We start from the raw sequence: 16,237 nt of genomic DNA, 5'->3' as shown, positions 1-16,237 counted from the left end.
ACACCAGCGGACTTTATTCTCCTCAACTAACAGCTCCACCGTACACTCTTAAAACTTTCATGAAGTAATATCGCGAAATGTGCGTTTTTTTTTCTCTCTTTCCTCCAACGCGGAGCATGACCAAATCCCGCAGAGCACGCCACTGAAAGAATTCAATCATACATAAGATATTTGTAGTTTTTTTTTTCTCTTTTCTTCTTTAAACCCTCCCCCGAAACAAAAAAAATCTAGTTCTACAGTAACGTTAGGCACCGCTTAAGAAAAGAAAAAAAAAAACCCTACAGGAAATAGTATTGTCATGAGTTTCAACTGTAGCCATGAGTGGAGAAAGTGGCATGATATTATCGGTCTTGCGTCACGATGAAGTCAAAACAAAAAATCTCCACCCATAATGCATCCATTGTATTGCTATATGTTGCACGATTGCCACGAGGGGTAGTTGAAGAGGCTGCTGGGGAATTGTTTTTTTTTTAGGTAGTCTTATATGATCTAATGTGCATTGATATTGTCAGCACTGTTGCATCTTAAGTGTGTGTGTCTGTGTTTTAAATCTCATGAGAGGTAGCACTAAGCTGTCTGAAACATATATAATCATCTTTGTTTTGTGAGGATCTAATCTAAAATGCACCAGTGACTGTTTCTGAAATTCAATATGTGGATTTTTTTTTTGTTAGTGATTGCAAAATTAAGATGAATATTTGAAAAAAGTTGAAAAACAAGTTTCCTTCACACCCTTTACACTTGGCTGCTGTTGTATCAGTTGAAGCAGTGTTTACCTTGCCTGAACCCGGCAGGAGCACATCTGACTATACATACAGTAACTCACACACACACACACACACACACCCTCCAACCCCTCCCCTCTCCTTCTCCTTCACTTGTGTGTACATGGGTGCATTATGTGGCTGGCCCACATGTAGCATGTGGCAATTTTCTTCATTTCCTGTCACTCCTTCCCTCTCGCATACACACACACACACACACTCTCTCTCTTTCTCTGTCTTTCTCTGTCACCCTGCCCTCGTTTTCATTGTCTTTCTGTGCTCCACGGTCGAGCGTCACACGTTTGATCTCAAAATGACTGTGAACGAGAAAGCAAAAAAAAAAAAGTTGCAGGTTCGTTATGGGCTGCGTCTTATCTGCATTGTGTGGTAACAGACCCAGACCAAGAGTGTAACTTTCAACAGTGTGACAAGTTACCCTGGTCTGGTCTCCCCTGACAGGTGTCACTCCACCTTAAAGCCTGTTTTATAGACTCATATGCATCATTTAAGTAGTGTGGTGTGAAGTTCACAGCTTGTTTCAAAACATGTTCCTCACAATTTTACCATAATGAATTCCACTTCAGGGTGTTTGAGTGTTTTAGAGCCCATCTGTTTCTGCTCCTCTTTCATTGAAATATCATGAGTGATAATTAGGGGGTGTTATCAGTATGTCTCCATAGGTGCACTTACCTTATGCAACGTCAAGACAGCATGGCATTTTATGATCGGCCTCCTCCCAATACTGGGAAATCATTTCAGGGTAATGTGTGTTTGTGCTGCCAAGTTTCTATCTACAGTGTTAAACACAACATACATGGAAAATGTGGAGCTTTTATTTTTTTGTCTTTCTAAACGGAGGCCTTCCAACGCCACTCGTCTTTGACTTGGACGTCTGCCAAAGGGTTGTGATGGCTCTCAACAGCTGTATTTGTCTGTGTGTGTGCGTCCGTGCGTGTTTTTGCGAGTGTGTTAGCATACGTGTGCGTGTTCTTGCGTGTCGAGTGTGCGACTGTGTAAGCGTGTGTGTGCGTGCGTGCTCTCGCTGTGTGTCCTGGGATGCCCTTCCTTCCATAGGCCTCACACTATACAGCATTCCACAAGGGGGCCCGGGGGCTGTCTGCGAGCGGGGAGTGTCAAGGAGAGAGAACGGCAACGCTGTTTGAAATATAGCTGATGCGGATCCTGACAGAAAAGGGTGAAGAGTAGAACTGTGAGACTTGTGCCTCAATGAAGGTCTTGTCTCATCTGCAGCTTGACCCAAAAATGAACAGGAGCCGAGGTTGCCTCAACACAGGGACACACTGCAAAGTAAACTGATCATTGTGGCCCAAAGAACTCACAATAACAACATTATCACGATAATTTGGACAAAAACAAACAGTTATAATAATAATGCTGCCAACCAGCCCCATCTTTAACGTTGTTTATCGTGTGTTTCGTTGCTTTTTTTGGCAAATAAATACCAGCTCAGGGAGGTTGAAAGAGTCTGTAACTGCACAAAAGTGCACTAAAGGAAGAAATAATTGATAATCAAAAGCTCCACAAAGCTTAAAATCTACCATCATAGTACGGTTGTACATGCTTATCATGCGATATCTGTATCCTTTTTTGTAAATATCATGGTTATCGTCATTATGGATATATATATCGACACACCCCTAGTCATATTACAACAGGTGTGACATTTCTTTCCAGCTTTTGATAAGGCAGTATTTATCATCGGAGGTACATCAGCATCAGCAGTTGGGAGGAAAAGAAAGAAAAAACGCCTCAAGGTGATTTCCACTGTCTTTTTTCTTTATTTGAGGACAAGCATCAGTCTTAATCCTAACTGTATTTCACCATGACAGACTCAGGGGGAAGATTAAAACGGCATGCTACTGATATTAAAAATCATCTCACCCGAAGATTTCTTTTTTATTTTGTACTCCCCTGCTTCATTAAAACACATCTATTGATCCTAAAAACGACATTTAAAACCGGGAGAATGCATTTGTCCCTAGTGCAGCTTCATTTGCTGTTTGTGTGTGGTTGTGTGTGTGTGTGTGCGTGCCCTCATGCTGCTTGGTGCACTTTTCTCTGTATGCGTGTATACTTGTGTGGGGAGTGTGTTTATGTGTGTATGATTTTCCTTTCCTGAGACAGTGGATGAGTCATTGCTGATGGTATGTGATACAGGGCACCAGTCATACATCATGCTCTCATGCATTGGTCTTGTATTTTCTACGTAGCGCTGAGCCAGTTCTAGTTAAACCCTGATGGATTAAAAAAAAAACATGCTGCCACTGGTGTGTTCAGGCTTGTTGGTTGCTGTTCATGGAACTGACGCTGAAACAGTTAAGGATTACTGTAAAGAAAGGTCTCTCTGCTGAATGTTAACCCAGAGAGATCTGGCACAGATACCGAGAAAGAAATCACACAGCATCCCCAGGTGTTAAAACATTTCGGCATTATATTTTCATTGACGCTTGTTCAAATTTTCTGGACAAATTGGTTGGTGCTCCAGCAAACAATAATTGACTGTGTAGGTGTTCAACCTGTTTTTTTTTCTTCCTTTAAGTGGTAACAATTAAAATCTGTCTGCAAATTACAATATAACTATCTCCAGGTCTATATTAGATTGCTTGTCTTTGGCCAACATTGCCGTGTTTAATTCCCCCCCAATGCTGGGGGACTGATAGAAAAGTTAAGATAGCTTAATTGTCTTTTTGTGGCGGAAAAGCCCAAACTTTTATAAGTCTGTCAATACAAGAGTTGCACGCCAGCCAAACGGTTTAAAAGACACAAAACATCATTCAGTTACAAGCCGAGGAAGAATCTCCTCTCAGCTCCATGTACGGGTTTTTATAGGGTTATAAATTCTCAACTCGTGAAACGCTGATGAATAGTCAACAACATTGGACGCCCGTTGACCTTGCCATGTCCACATATTTCCTCATCAAAGCCAAAATTAAGTTGGGAGTCACATCAAATCAGATAGACTGCCAAATGAGTGAATTTGGAAGCACTGCTGAATGATAAATTTACTTAGATAAACTGAATTACATCCAACTGGCCAACGCTCCACTGGGTTGTCTGCTAACTAATGTACAGTAGTTTACCTGGTAGCCTGGCATTTCCCATAATAAAACCATTTGGTATGTGTTTGGCCTAAATTCAAGATGATTGTTCATGTTCCTCTCTCTGTCGTGGTATAAAGCTACATGAGTGAGCAGATTTAAGACGTAAAAAGGTGATTGCCAAAGCCACAAAACAGGGTTGGGCAGTTCCTCAATTTTGCTACACATTTAATATACAATGTGGCACAATTTCTTTCTTGGAATTCACCGCTAGCTTTCGTCAGTACCTCCTACTTCGGGTTTCATTCGAGGAAAACGGATTGGAGGATGAGATAGTGCATATTGTAGCCTATGTGTGGAAGTATGTGTTTACTTTTGCAAAAGAAAAAAAGAAAAGAAACAATTTCTTAGTCCCTCAGTGGTTTTGAAGTACACAGAAAGACAGATGATGTAGCAGTGGGTCTGAGTCGCTGATACCGTGAAGTACAGTTGATGCACAAACGCACACACATGCACGGACCAAATACAGCAAATAATGAGGGAGCAAATGAGAGAGGGAGAGGATCAGCAAAAGCCATTAGGAATCTTGAAATGTAACTGATTTGGACTGCTTTGGCTCGCTACGTGCTTTTCAGGAAGCCTTCCAAGAATTTAGACAATGAACAGTAAACATGGCATGTTCCTCAGAACAATTCCACATTAGATCTCAGAGATCACGTGTCCCTTTTTTTCTCAGAATTGACTGCCCCCACAGCACAGTACATTGCAGATAACCGTAGCAGCTACATTTCATGTTCCCAGTGTATGCACTGTACTTACACTTGACAAGGAGCTCTCACAAACTGACAAATGTGCAGAATCTCACTCTCTCTCACTCTCACTCTTTCTCTCTCTCCCTCTCTGTCTCACTCTCTCGCTCTGTCTCAGAGATTTCTGGTAAGTGACATGTTTGGCCGTTGGCATAATGCCTAGCAAGATCACATGGCATGAATGTTGTGCCTGTGTGTGTGCGTGCATGTGTGAGTGTGTGATTGTACATGTCTGTGCATTTGTGCCTGGGTAGAGAGAGAAAAAAAAGAAAGAAAAAGAAAGGGGGGAGCATGTGCACATTTGATTGTTCCAAGTATTTTCAGCCTGAATAGGAGCACGTAGCCATAGCAGAGAATTACAGACTGCTGAGAAGTATGACGGGGATGTGTTTCTGATATAGTCATGAGATCGCATTCTCAAACAGGATGGAAAATTAGATTTTGCACTTAATGATACTACATAGTCAAAGCTGTTTTGCTTCATTTGACGGCATTTGTGCCATCAGCATATTAAAAATTCATGAAGGTTATGTGGCCTTATGGAGAGCTCTTTTCACTTGTTAATGTAACATGCATGACCAGCAAGTCAGAAAAGCTGAAAATATCTCAAAGTTGTTCATACTCGTATAATCATTCTCAGTATTATCTGGCACTTGATTTCCAGTTCTGGGAACCTTGTTTGAACTCCCCCTGTATATTTAATCCACAGTATGTCAGGGCTTATAATCATAAGGTCACAGGCATGCACCTAAATATCTCTTGCTTAAATCAACTTTGTAAGCCCCCATGTCTTTGCAAAGAGCTTCATTGTAAGTGAAGACAGTAGCCTGAATAGGTTTAGAACAATTTTCCCAGATTTAGATTTTGAGGGGGACATTAGACTTACTGTGAAAGTCAAACCTATAATTCGGGGAGGGGGGGGATGACGCACACAGACACGCACAAACATACAGACACTTACACACACAAACACATAAATAAACCCCGCAGAATCATGCAGATACGCACACACACAGACACAGACACACACACACACAGGGAGAGAGGGAGAGAGAGAGCACTGTGGATGGCATTTATCCTTGCAGCCCACCTCAATTTTCCATGCTCTTTTGCCGTGTGCTGTACATAATTAAATTGCTCCAAACTTCAAGCCTCTCTCAAGACTCCTGCCAGTAAACAAAGCTTGCTAATTACTACAGAGGGTAATAAGTTGGAGGGGGGGGGCAATAGGCTGACCCCTTCTCTGTGGCAATGACTTGTCCTGTATGTGCTCCTCATGTCCTCACAGCCTGGCAGAATGCTGGTAGGGGCCAGTGGAAAAAGACAGGAATCTGAGGCGGGTCGTTTTCACTACATAAGCCCCCCCCCCTCCTCTACCCCATCCCATCCCTCCTCGCTCCCATTTCTGCAGCTAACATGCGTTAGCAATTACTGCTAAATCATAGCATTAGCTACCTGATGCTTTCATTAGGACTTTTGGAGCAGATTTAAACACACTTGGACGAAACATTTACTGGTTTCTAATATGTTTTATTACAAAAAAAGAATTTGATTAATTAATTTAATTAATTAGGTTCCTTTAATATAATTTTGTTCCATGTTTATTCTGAATCATTGGGGAATCATTCACTGTCTTACTGAGAGATAGATAAAAATGTCAACACCGCTCTCATACCTCTCCGATCATTATAAAGATAGAGCTATCAGCGAGTAAGCGTAGCTTAGCAAAAATACAGGAAACAGGGGGGAAACTAGCATAGCTCTTTTTGGAAATCCAGTTGAATTAGGCTACTTATATCTCATATCACTGTTGCAGTTTTGCTTGGTTTAGCATAAAGACAGGAAACAGAGGGAAATAACTAGCATAGCCATGTTCAAAGGTTAAAAAAAACACCCATAGCTCAGAAATTAACACGTTAAATCTAGTTGCTTCATTGCTTCATACAATGCTAATTGTCTGGCAACTTCATGTTAGAACTAGGAAATCACCGCACCCACATAAATCCCGATAAAACTGCTACTCGACAATTATTACACTGTTTTTTTTTGCATGGATTAATCAAATGGGATATTATGCTTTAATGAGTGAGCTCACAGGTGGATTTTTTTCAACCCTTCAACAGAAACAAGTTCGCTGTTCCCCCTGTTTCTCAACTCAGCTAATTATCAGCATGCAAATCAGAATCAGAATGCAAAAAAAAAAGTTTTTTCTAAAATGTCAAATAATTTTTTGCTTAATTGCCTATAATAATGTTTATTCATAGAGGATACTTCTAAACCCATGTTACAACATATAACCCTGTTATCAATTCCAAATAACCCAACAGACACTGAATAAAAACTGGTAAAAAAAAAAGTGATCAGTGTTATTCGATCCAAAAAAAGAACAATAACTAACTCTAGTATCTTTGTACAGTATCACTCCTTTCTTGTACCTCTGCACGTGTTCATTTTGTTGAACTCCCACATCTCTTAGCAATCATAATTTACTCATCCTCAACTGACCCACCCACAAGCTATACATATGAATACCCATGAAAACACAGTGGGATTTCTCTGCCGTGTGAGGCTGCTGTCTGTTTCCATGTTGTTTTCTTCACTTCTGACTTGCGATGGAGATAAACAAGGTTCGTTTACGTAGGCCAAGGGGTTGGGGAAGGTGAGGGGGGGTGGGGCGGGTTCAGTATTTTACCAGTGTGATGAGGTTATCCAAGGTGACATGTTATTTGAGCACATGTGTGCTGGCTTAGTCTGTTGCTGACTAGGAGATTCATAGGTCACAGCGTAGTGTGTGTGTGTGTGTGTGTGTGTGTGTGTGGGTGGGTGGGGGTCTGTTGGAAGGGGGGCGGGGGGTATATGCACTCAAAATAAATGTGTATGTAATGCTGTGCGCCCGAACAAACCATCTTTTATGATACATTTTTACAACACAAGACAACATTGTGATTTTTATCATGGGTAATCTCTGCCGCATGTCATGAGACGTTCTTTTGATTCACCTACCCTGATCATGATATCAAATAGAGTTTGGCTCCACTGCTTTTTTTATTTTTCATTTCAGAGAGTGAATTAAAGCATTCTGTCTGCTCTAATTGAAAAATGTACATGGGCCACTCAGTCGATGTGGGCACTGCGCTCTCTGTATGTCTTTGTCTGTGCGGGTGTGTGTGTGTGTGTGTGTGTGTGTGTGTTTGTGTATGCCTGTCTGTAGACAGTGGGGCACTGATGCTGAAAGATGTGTCCTCATTTTTGCATTGCACTGGGCTCCTCTGGCAGCCATGTTGGGCTGCTCTGATGTCACGCGTGTGTCACTGTAGAACATTCAGCTCAGAAACGACAGTGCGGGGTGATCAAAATGGCATGTTTATTCTCTCCATAACCCCCCCACCCCTCTCTCTTTCTCTCTCTCTCTGTCTCTCTCTTTACTTCTTTGTCACTCTCTTCCTGCCACTCACCCTTTCACCCACTGCTGGCGTTAGGGTTAGATGCACTGGAAACTTTAGCATACATATTCACGTTGCTGTTTTTTTCCTCTCCTGTCATTATGCTACTCCTGTTAGAATCCAAAAAATTATGCAGAGAAATGCCTCATAAAGGAAAAACAACTTTTTTTTTTTTACTGTGGAGGCATTGAAAGCTGCTTTCACACTTAAAGGTGTGACAATGCTATCAGAGCACAACCTCATTTTATGTGGGGTTTTTTTATATTCCTCTCACTTTGCATGCTCCTGTTTGATTGACACAGTTACTGTAGCTGTTAATCACAATTTTTTAATTGTTCCTGGCTTGTAAATCCACTGTCATAACAAGTCACATGCTTCCTAAACGTGAATAGCCTACCTACAGTGCCGTACCTTCTCAGTGTAATTGCTTTATTGCATCATGTCTTTCCAGCAAGAGTAAAAAAAGACAACAACCTATAGACCTGTTATAACACGGCAAAAGGAAATAAATGTTTGACCCATTTAGATTATTTCATATTTGAAGTCCTAGAATGGTCCATAAAGTTAAATAAGGGCAATGAGAGAAGGTAAATGACCCCGCACTTGTTGTTTCTCCATGGAGGGTTTTGAAGCATATATCAGAAAAGGCTTGTACTTGCAAAACCCTTTTGTCTGTCGGATGGAGCTAAGCCCCAGCAGCTACAGCGATAAAAATTTAAGCACCTTATAACAGTGTTGGCTATAATTCTCCACCATTTTACTAGCTATTCTTTCAAAGGAACATCTCCATGTTACAGTTAATTTATTTTCAGATAACCTAGGCTAAGTCTTGTTGGTTAAGAGGCCTTGCATGGATGAGGCTGTGAAATTAATAAGTTTAACAACATTATTTTTTGCTGTTTTTAGATATATATATATATATATATAACTTTGAGTAGCTTTAACAGACAGTGACTAAAACCACATTTCAAACAAACACATTTTGTTCTGTTAACGGCTTAAAACTCCCTCCAGCAAAAAAAAAAATCAAGCTGTTTGAGGTTTAAATGTCCGGGAACTCCCCACCACTCAGAACTGATATAAGCTCCATGGATGAGTCTAAAATGGCAAATCCAGCTGGCTTTGACTAGTAGATAGCGTTTATTGTTTTTACCCAGCTGACTAAGAATCTTAATACACAGAGATCACAGTGTTGATACAAAGACCAATCATATACTACGCCGACCACATGGCGAGAGAAAAGGCAGGAACAGGTAGAGGCGAGAGAGCTGAGTTGAAGACGAGTCTTAGGTGTGGTGAACAGTTTCTAAGTTAGCGTCCCCTTCCGAAGTTAAACAATGTGGAGTTTGCCTTCTTAATTTTTTTTTTTTTTACCTCAAACTCCACAGTGTTTCATGCAAACAAAGGACGTGCAGAAGAAGTTAGCAAACGTGGATGTTAACAATTTGAAATACTTTCAGAGTTGCTTCGAGGGAATGCACTCAGTGGGTTTATTAGTCCTCAAGTATACACACACAGTGTTGTGGTGAGTGGTTGTGGTTGAGGTAACACTGAACGAAAACATAAGCTTTCTGTTTCTTCACGAGAAAAGTTCCACAGGGCACCTTTACTGTAAGTAGGTCAGGGACAATAGGACTTTTTGAGTTAGTGATAGATCGGGACAAAGTCATCAAACATTTATGAATATTGTTTACATAAGGAGACGGTCCATTCAGCAGATCATTATGAAGCCTATGATAAAGCCTAACTAATGAAGACCTGCATCTCTAACTGAACACTCAAACAGCTTGATATGTCTATGCTGTATGCTGGTAGTAGTAGAAGTGTGTATGCATGTGTTAGTGTGTGTGTGTGTGTGTGTGTGTGCAGGATCACCACTGATAAGCTCTCATTTCATGCCGTTTCATCCTATTCCTTCCATCTTCCACTGTGTCATGCACTGTGAAAATCAAATCACGTTTGGAACAAATGCACAAAAAACGGACGTCACCACTGATCCGCGCTGAAACACTCGCAAACATACAGACCTCCTGTGAAATCTAACCTAATTGTCGTCCTCGTGTGACAGACAGTGACACTCAGCAGACCATCTCATGGCCCCTCTTGTCCCCAGAACAAGGTCACGTTTAAACAGGACATCGATGAAGTTTTTTTTTCGGGACCAGGCTCTCGTGTATCAAAGTTGCGAGCAACTTGTACAAATCTGCCCGTGTGTGTGTTTTCTTTTTCTTTTCTTTTTTTAGCATACCTGAGTGTCAGGTGTCTTGCGGCCAGGAGTGCTAGCACAGCAGTGGGACACCTGCTTTGTAATTGTACTTGCAAGAATAAATTATCAGGCTGCTTTTAAGGCAGGCTTCACCTACAGCCAATTAGCTCCTTCTTAAACCGGTACGTGCACACCGCCAATGCACAATCACAGTTTTGGGAACGAGGGGAGGGTTTAGTTCAAGACGCCACAGAAGCTTCTCTCGAGAATAAACCGGTGTCCTTGTCAAAGCAGAGTCACAAGACAGGAGAACAACACCCCTACTGTGATGCCAAGGGCAGATAATGTTTTTTCTTTTATCCGAGTTTCACTTTGTTTGATATAGACAGTTATACGTTCGCTATGAAGTCGAACGATTTGATAAAGAAGTTGCCAGTTTCAGCCTTGCACTAAGAAAAAAAGCACAAACCTTCCCCGCTTTTTCCGAGACAATAACATTCATACGCTCCCGAATGGTGCAATTAAACCAATTAAAGGTGCTATGCGTAGCATTATTGACACTGGTTTGCTCTCTATTGAGCATTTCTTCTCCAGTAATGTCATGGTGGGCTTTGAAAAGACCAAAAAGGCAAAAGATCTGCTTGAGCCCATCAAAACTGATCCTTTGCTGGCAGATCAGTGCACGTCGGCATGAAATTAGGCCCCTTAGGCTTAATGGAAAAATGTACAGCTATGTGTTATATTTTTGAGACACAGACACCAGTCACATGGCAGCTGTGTTGAGGATTTATTGGTTCACAACTGTCCCAAAAGAAAGAAATATCACATGGCAGTCATGGTGCGGTATATCGTATCCTTCTGTACACACACACACACACACAAGTGCTGTTGCTGTCAAATGCATTTTTAGCCACATTAGTTCCACTAATGCCTCCTGAATCATTTTGTGTGTTTTATGGTTTCTCTCTTCCCTCCTTTTCTTCCTGTGCCGCTTACGTCGCTTCCTTATAAGCTGGAAATCTGGGGGACTTTTTGGTCTTGTGTCAGTGTTTGTTCAAAATATCTCAGTCTTGCGTGAGTGCTGGGCTCTGAGCTTCCTTGCCACTCTAACGTCACACTTATGTGTTGCTATAAACTGGAACGACCTGCAGGCTCCCGTGGTTCTGCAATATGAGCTCAGTATTACTAAAAAAAAAGAAAAAAAAATCTGACTGTCTTTGTCCTTTAGCACTTTCCCTGATGTTCTTGTGTCACACTATATTCTCTTCCCTTTTCCCCTGTCACATAGTGGGATTTTCTCTTCCCAGAAATGGCAGCCTCCGAGGCCTGTTTGGTGATGCTGACATTTTGGAGTCAGTAATGTGGAGGTGGAATCTGTTTTGATTAGAACAAAGTGTCAGTTTGTTGATATCACTTGGCGTCGTCTGTTGCCCTGCTCTGAAAAAAGCAGGAGTTTGAAACAAAATCACACCATAAACTGAGCTATAAACAACATATTTGGTTAAATCTTTAATGTGAATGATATAAGTTCAACCAATCTAGTTTATTTAGCTTCTGTCGTTATGATGCTTTGCAGTTTTTCTCTCCTCATCTCAAACTCCTTTTGAGCTTTACCTTTCTCTGTCTCTCTGCCTCATTTCCCTATTCATCTCTAACTCTGTTCTCCCTGTGACTGCACTTTGTCAAGTTCTCTCTTGTTCTTTTCTATTTGCATCTTTCACACACTCTCTCTTTCCTCTCTCCTTCTTTCATCCTCCCTCTCTCTTCCACTCATCCTCTTTGACTTCTCTCAATTTGTATCTTTCGATCTTCCTTCCTCTTCTGCCTGTATCTCTTTAACTCTCACCTATAGGCCTGAAATTCATTGTGTATGTGGGTTTATATATATATATATATATATATGTGTGTGTGTGTATGTGTGTGTGTGTGCGTAGGGGTGTGTGAAGCCGCCCCGATGTCCTAGTCGCTGTAGTTTGGTGTGATGTAGTAGCCGCTGCTACTGTTTGTTTGTTTACCTCCCACAGCCACTTGGAGTCCATTAGCAATGCCTTTGCCTCAGGAGGATCACTTGCACACACACACACACACATAGTCACACAAACGCACACGCGCTTGCGCACACACTGCTCTTCCTCTGTCTTTCCCTCTGTCTGGTTCTCTCTCACGCACATCACTATGACTGCAAGCTAAACTGACTGCTAGCCCACTGCTACGGGAGTTTTACTGTGTTTGATAAAGTCCCCACCCACTGTGAAATGTCAGAGTTTCTGCTGCAATAAGAGGTGGTGTTCGTTAAATGGCTCCAGTGCTGTCTTCATCAGTTCGGCTGCTGCAGATCAATGCGACGTGCACGTTTGCGTATACAGTGTGTGCATGTCACCGTTTGCTCCCTTGACTAGGAGCAGAATGGGCAGGTATTTAGAAAGGACGAATTAATACCATTGTTTATTTTTACACAAATGAAAATTGAGCCTTTTGACTGTTTGCTTTTTTTGGGTGAAATAAACAATGACCAATCATTACAGCAGCAGCAAGCATTGTACCAGGATGATAAACCAAATTGATCAAATTACCAAAATTATAAATCTAAACTAACATTTTCAAAAAACATAATTGCTTGAATGTCATACTATTAAATTAACAATAGCTAGAACTGCTGATAGGAATGCCACTTTTTTTAGTGTGAACAATAGAGAATTAGCGTGATATTTTTCCAAATAATTTTGCACACAAACCACATGGCCTATTCTAAACTACCTCGTAAAATTGATGTTGTTCAGTCCATTCATCGCGCGCCACGCAGCACAGTTGAATCGGCCTGAACAGATTTTTGTGGCCATTTGGAGCAGTTGATACAGACTGTTAACACAACACTGACACAAGTTGGCAAACTTATTAACGTGTATCTGCTTATTTACAAATCCAGTAGATTTGTACCAATATTAGAATTGATTTGGGGTCTTGTTTTTGGCCACCTGACCAAAGTGAACTCCCCTTTTAGCTCTGGTTTTGTTCTCCACCACTTCAGATGACTATATCTGACTCCTTTAGCATTATGTTCACCACATGCTAATTCAGTCAGTCTACTATTTGATGCTGGGCAGCCAGATTACAACTGGTTCATCAGATAGTATTTGCTGAAAACAGCCACCTGCTTGGTCCCACTGGTTTTAGAAGGAGATTGATGACAACTCTCTGTTGGCTTGCCACTTTGACTGACCTCTTGCATATTACATACATTTAATCCCTTGTTGATATAAAATATTGATCAAAGCTGCTTTAAGTCATGAGTGAAAAGATGACTGTCCCATTTCCCAAGCCCTTAGGCCACTCAGTTACCCCTATCCCACCATCAAATCAGGGTTAGCAGCAGTAGCCCGATTCTCTTTTGGCTGAAGGGGCAGAGCTAAGGGGTAGGGTAATGTAGCCCCTTCATTTCCCAGAATACACCTGGTACACCAGCAAGATAGCTGCACAGGCAACCAAAGAGAAGTGTAAATACCTTCACCATTAATAAAACAAATTAAAATTATGACAACCATTTTATGTTACATTCAATCTATATAGTTGAAGTTTTGATATGACATCAGTACATTATGATGCATACCTCCTCCTTTTCATAGAGGGATAATTGTAATTGTCTTTTAGCAAGAGGGTATAAATGAGAAATGGGACGGGGCTTTGTTAGATATCAGGTTAAACATTTCAACTTTCAAAGGTCCAGAATCTCCGAAGTGGTCAAACTACAAATAAAAAGTCAGCCAACACCGGGCACCGATGCATAAAGTAATACTTTTTATAATGTTTAATATACTCAATATAAATATGCCACTTTATGAAGATCCAGGCTTTAGGTCACGTCTTTCAGCGCTTGTATGTGAGTCTCCCCATGAGTTGTCTGTATATCCACATTATTGTGTTGCAGATGGCAGTGTACCGTTAGTTAAACCTGTAATTCAGCCTCTCTTTCTTTTTTTCCTCTGGTCACAGACTTGCATTATTGGTGCATATTGAGTGAATACAAGCAGAAAGATACCAGACAATATTCAGCCCACAACAAATCATTTCATAGTTGTCTGTTTGTTACATAACTGTGAATCATTGGGCGAGTTTCTTTTTCTTTTTTTTCTTTTTTTCATATTTTTTTCCATAGAAAAAGAAGATTTTGATCCTGACTATGTGCAGACAACTTCACCCAGCGGGGTCTATACACAGAGAATGATGTTGCATTATAAGCAGTGATAAGCAGCCTCTCTCACTCTTTCTCTCTCTCTCTCTCGACATCCCATAATGATACTCAGACAGACTCAGGCAGACACCCGCTCTGTCCCGATTGGTAGAACTGTTGCCAGGGAGCGTTGCCGTCTCAACGTGGATAGAATCTGTTGTCTGGTACACTTTAGACATGAGAACAACTGCAGGATCTGAATATTTATAACGAGGGGACTGTTCATATTGTGATTGTATAGAGGCAACATAAGCTGGAGGGGAAGGATCTGCTTCTGTTCCACTCACTTCAAAAAAATTCTCTCAGTTTGCTTTTTTCCGTGGATTGCTGCACTTTAAATGAAATATGAATTAGTGATATTACTTTTCTTTTTTCTTAATATATATATATACTGTATATTTACTGTGGTGACTTCACTGTGGTGAAGTTTTTCTTACCTGCATTGTCTGGCACCAACTTAACTTTGAGATTGAACTTACTTGAACTATTGCACAAAGTGCTAAGTGACGGATACATGAATCCTTATGACTTTTATGGTTTTATGTTTGAATGTTACCCCGTTGTCATTCGGCAGGTAGCTACAGTATAACTAGTAATTAAAATCTCTGTATGTGCGTGTGTGTGTGCATAACTGTGTGCGCGCGTGTGTGTGTGTATGTGTGCCATCTGGCGAATCGTCTCATTTCTTCATATTATTCAAATATGCCTGGACCTGCTGCTACAGTTAATAACACTGTGCGTAGGTATGAATCCTTGATTAAAATGGATGTAACACATTCCAACAAAGCAGACAACAGCAATCAGAGCTGCATTCAAAACTCATATCTCAACTCTCAAACTCATACACACACACACACACACACACACTCTTGCACTCATGCACACTCATACACACACCTGACATGCAGTGCCAAGAGTCACAGCCCAGTATATAACGATGATTATAAAAACACGCCTTGGTATGCGAGAAACTTTGACATGGAAATGCAAACACACACACACACAGTCGCACACACAGAGAAGGAAATGAGGACACAGGCAACAGAGAGGCACGCACATAGGCTCATATAATCACTCGTTAGGCAAACAAGTTGAGGGAGTTCATGCCTTATATTTTTTTATCAGGGATGTGCAAAGTCTATATTTAATGCAGGGCAGGAAGAGAATGCAATTTGCGTGTGCGTGATTGTGCATGCATGTGCCGCGGGACGTGTGTGTGTGTATGAATGTGTGCCTTTGCACGTATCCTCATAATGTTCATGTACGCACGTCTTCGTTTCATCTTCACCCATGCATATATTTACATGCGCCGTGTGTGTGTCTGTGTCTGTGTACATGTACATGTGCAGCTTGCCACACTGCCGTCCTGTCTGCCTGACTCAACATATTCTCCGCTCGCTCGTTCACTCTCCTTTGCTCTTTCTCTCCCCCCACCCTCCCTCCCTCCCTCCCTTTTTCCTCTTTTCAACCCCCCTCCGCACTCACCCCCCCTCTCCTCCTCCTCCTCCTCCTCCTCCTCCTCCTCCACCACCACCCACCCACCCCCAGCCCTCCCTCTCGCTCTGCCCGGCTGGCACGTACATGCATGTCTGTAGACTCTGTACTGTGCTTTTGCTGCCGTGGCACGCGCCAGCCTCACTGCAATGCAGCCCTGTGTGCATTAATTGGCAGAGAGACAGTGGGTACGTGGTATGCAGGGCGGGAAGGATAGAGAACAGGCAGAGAGAG

The 16,237-nt window shown here is 41.6% G+C and overlaps 1 protein-coding gene across 1 annotated transcript in view; it reads left to right on the top strand.

Annotated features, from left to right (window-relative positions):
* Window positions 1-16,237, top strand: part of nacc2 (NACC family member 2) — a 31,293-nt gene that overhangs the window by 933 nt on the left and 14,123 nt on the right. The window lies entirely within an intron of this gene.

This window comes from Trachurus japonicus, chromosome 12 (assembly GCF_045865225.1).
Source record: "Trachurus japonicus isolate A0001 chromosome 12, Traja_1.0".
NCBI lineage: Eukaryota > Metazoa > Chordata > Actinopteri > Carangiformes > Carangidae > Trachurus > Trachurus japonicus.
The sequence above is the reverse complement of the archived record's forward strand: the minus strand, read 5'-3'. Positions and strand labels throughout refer to the sequence as shown.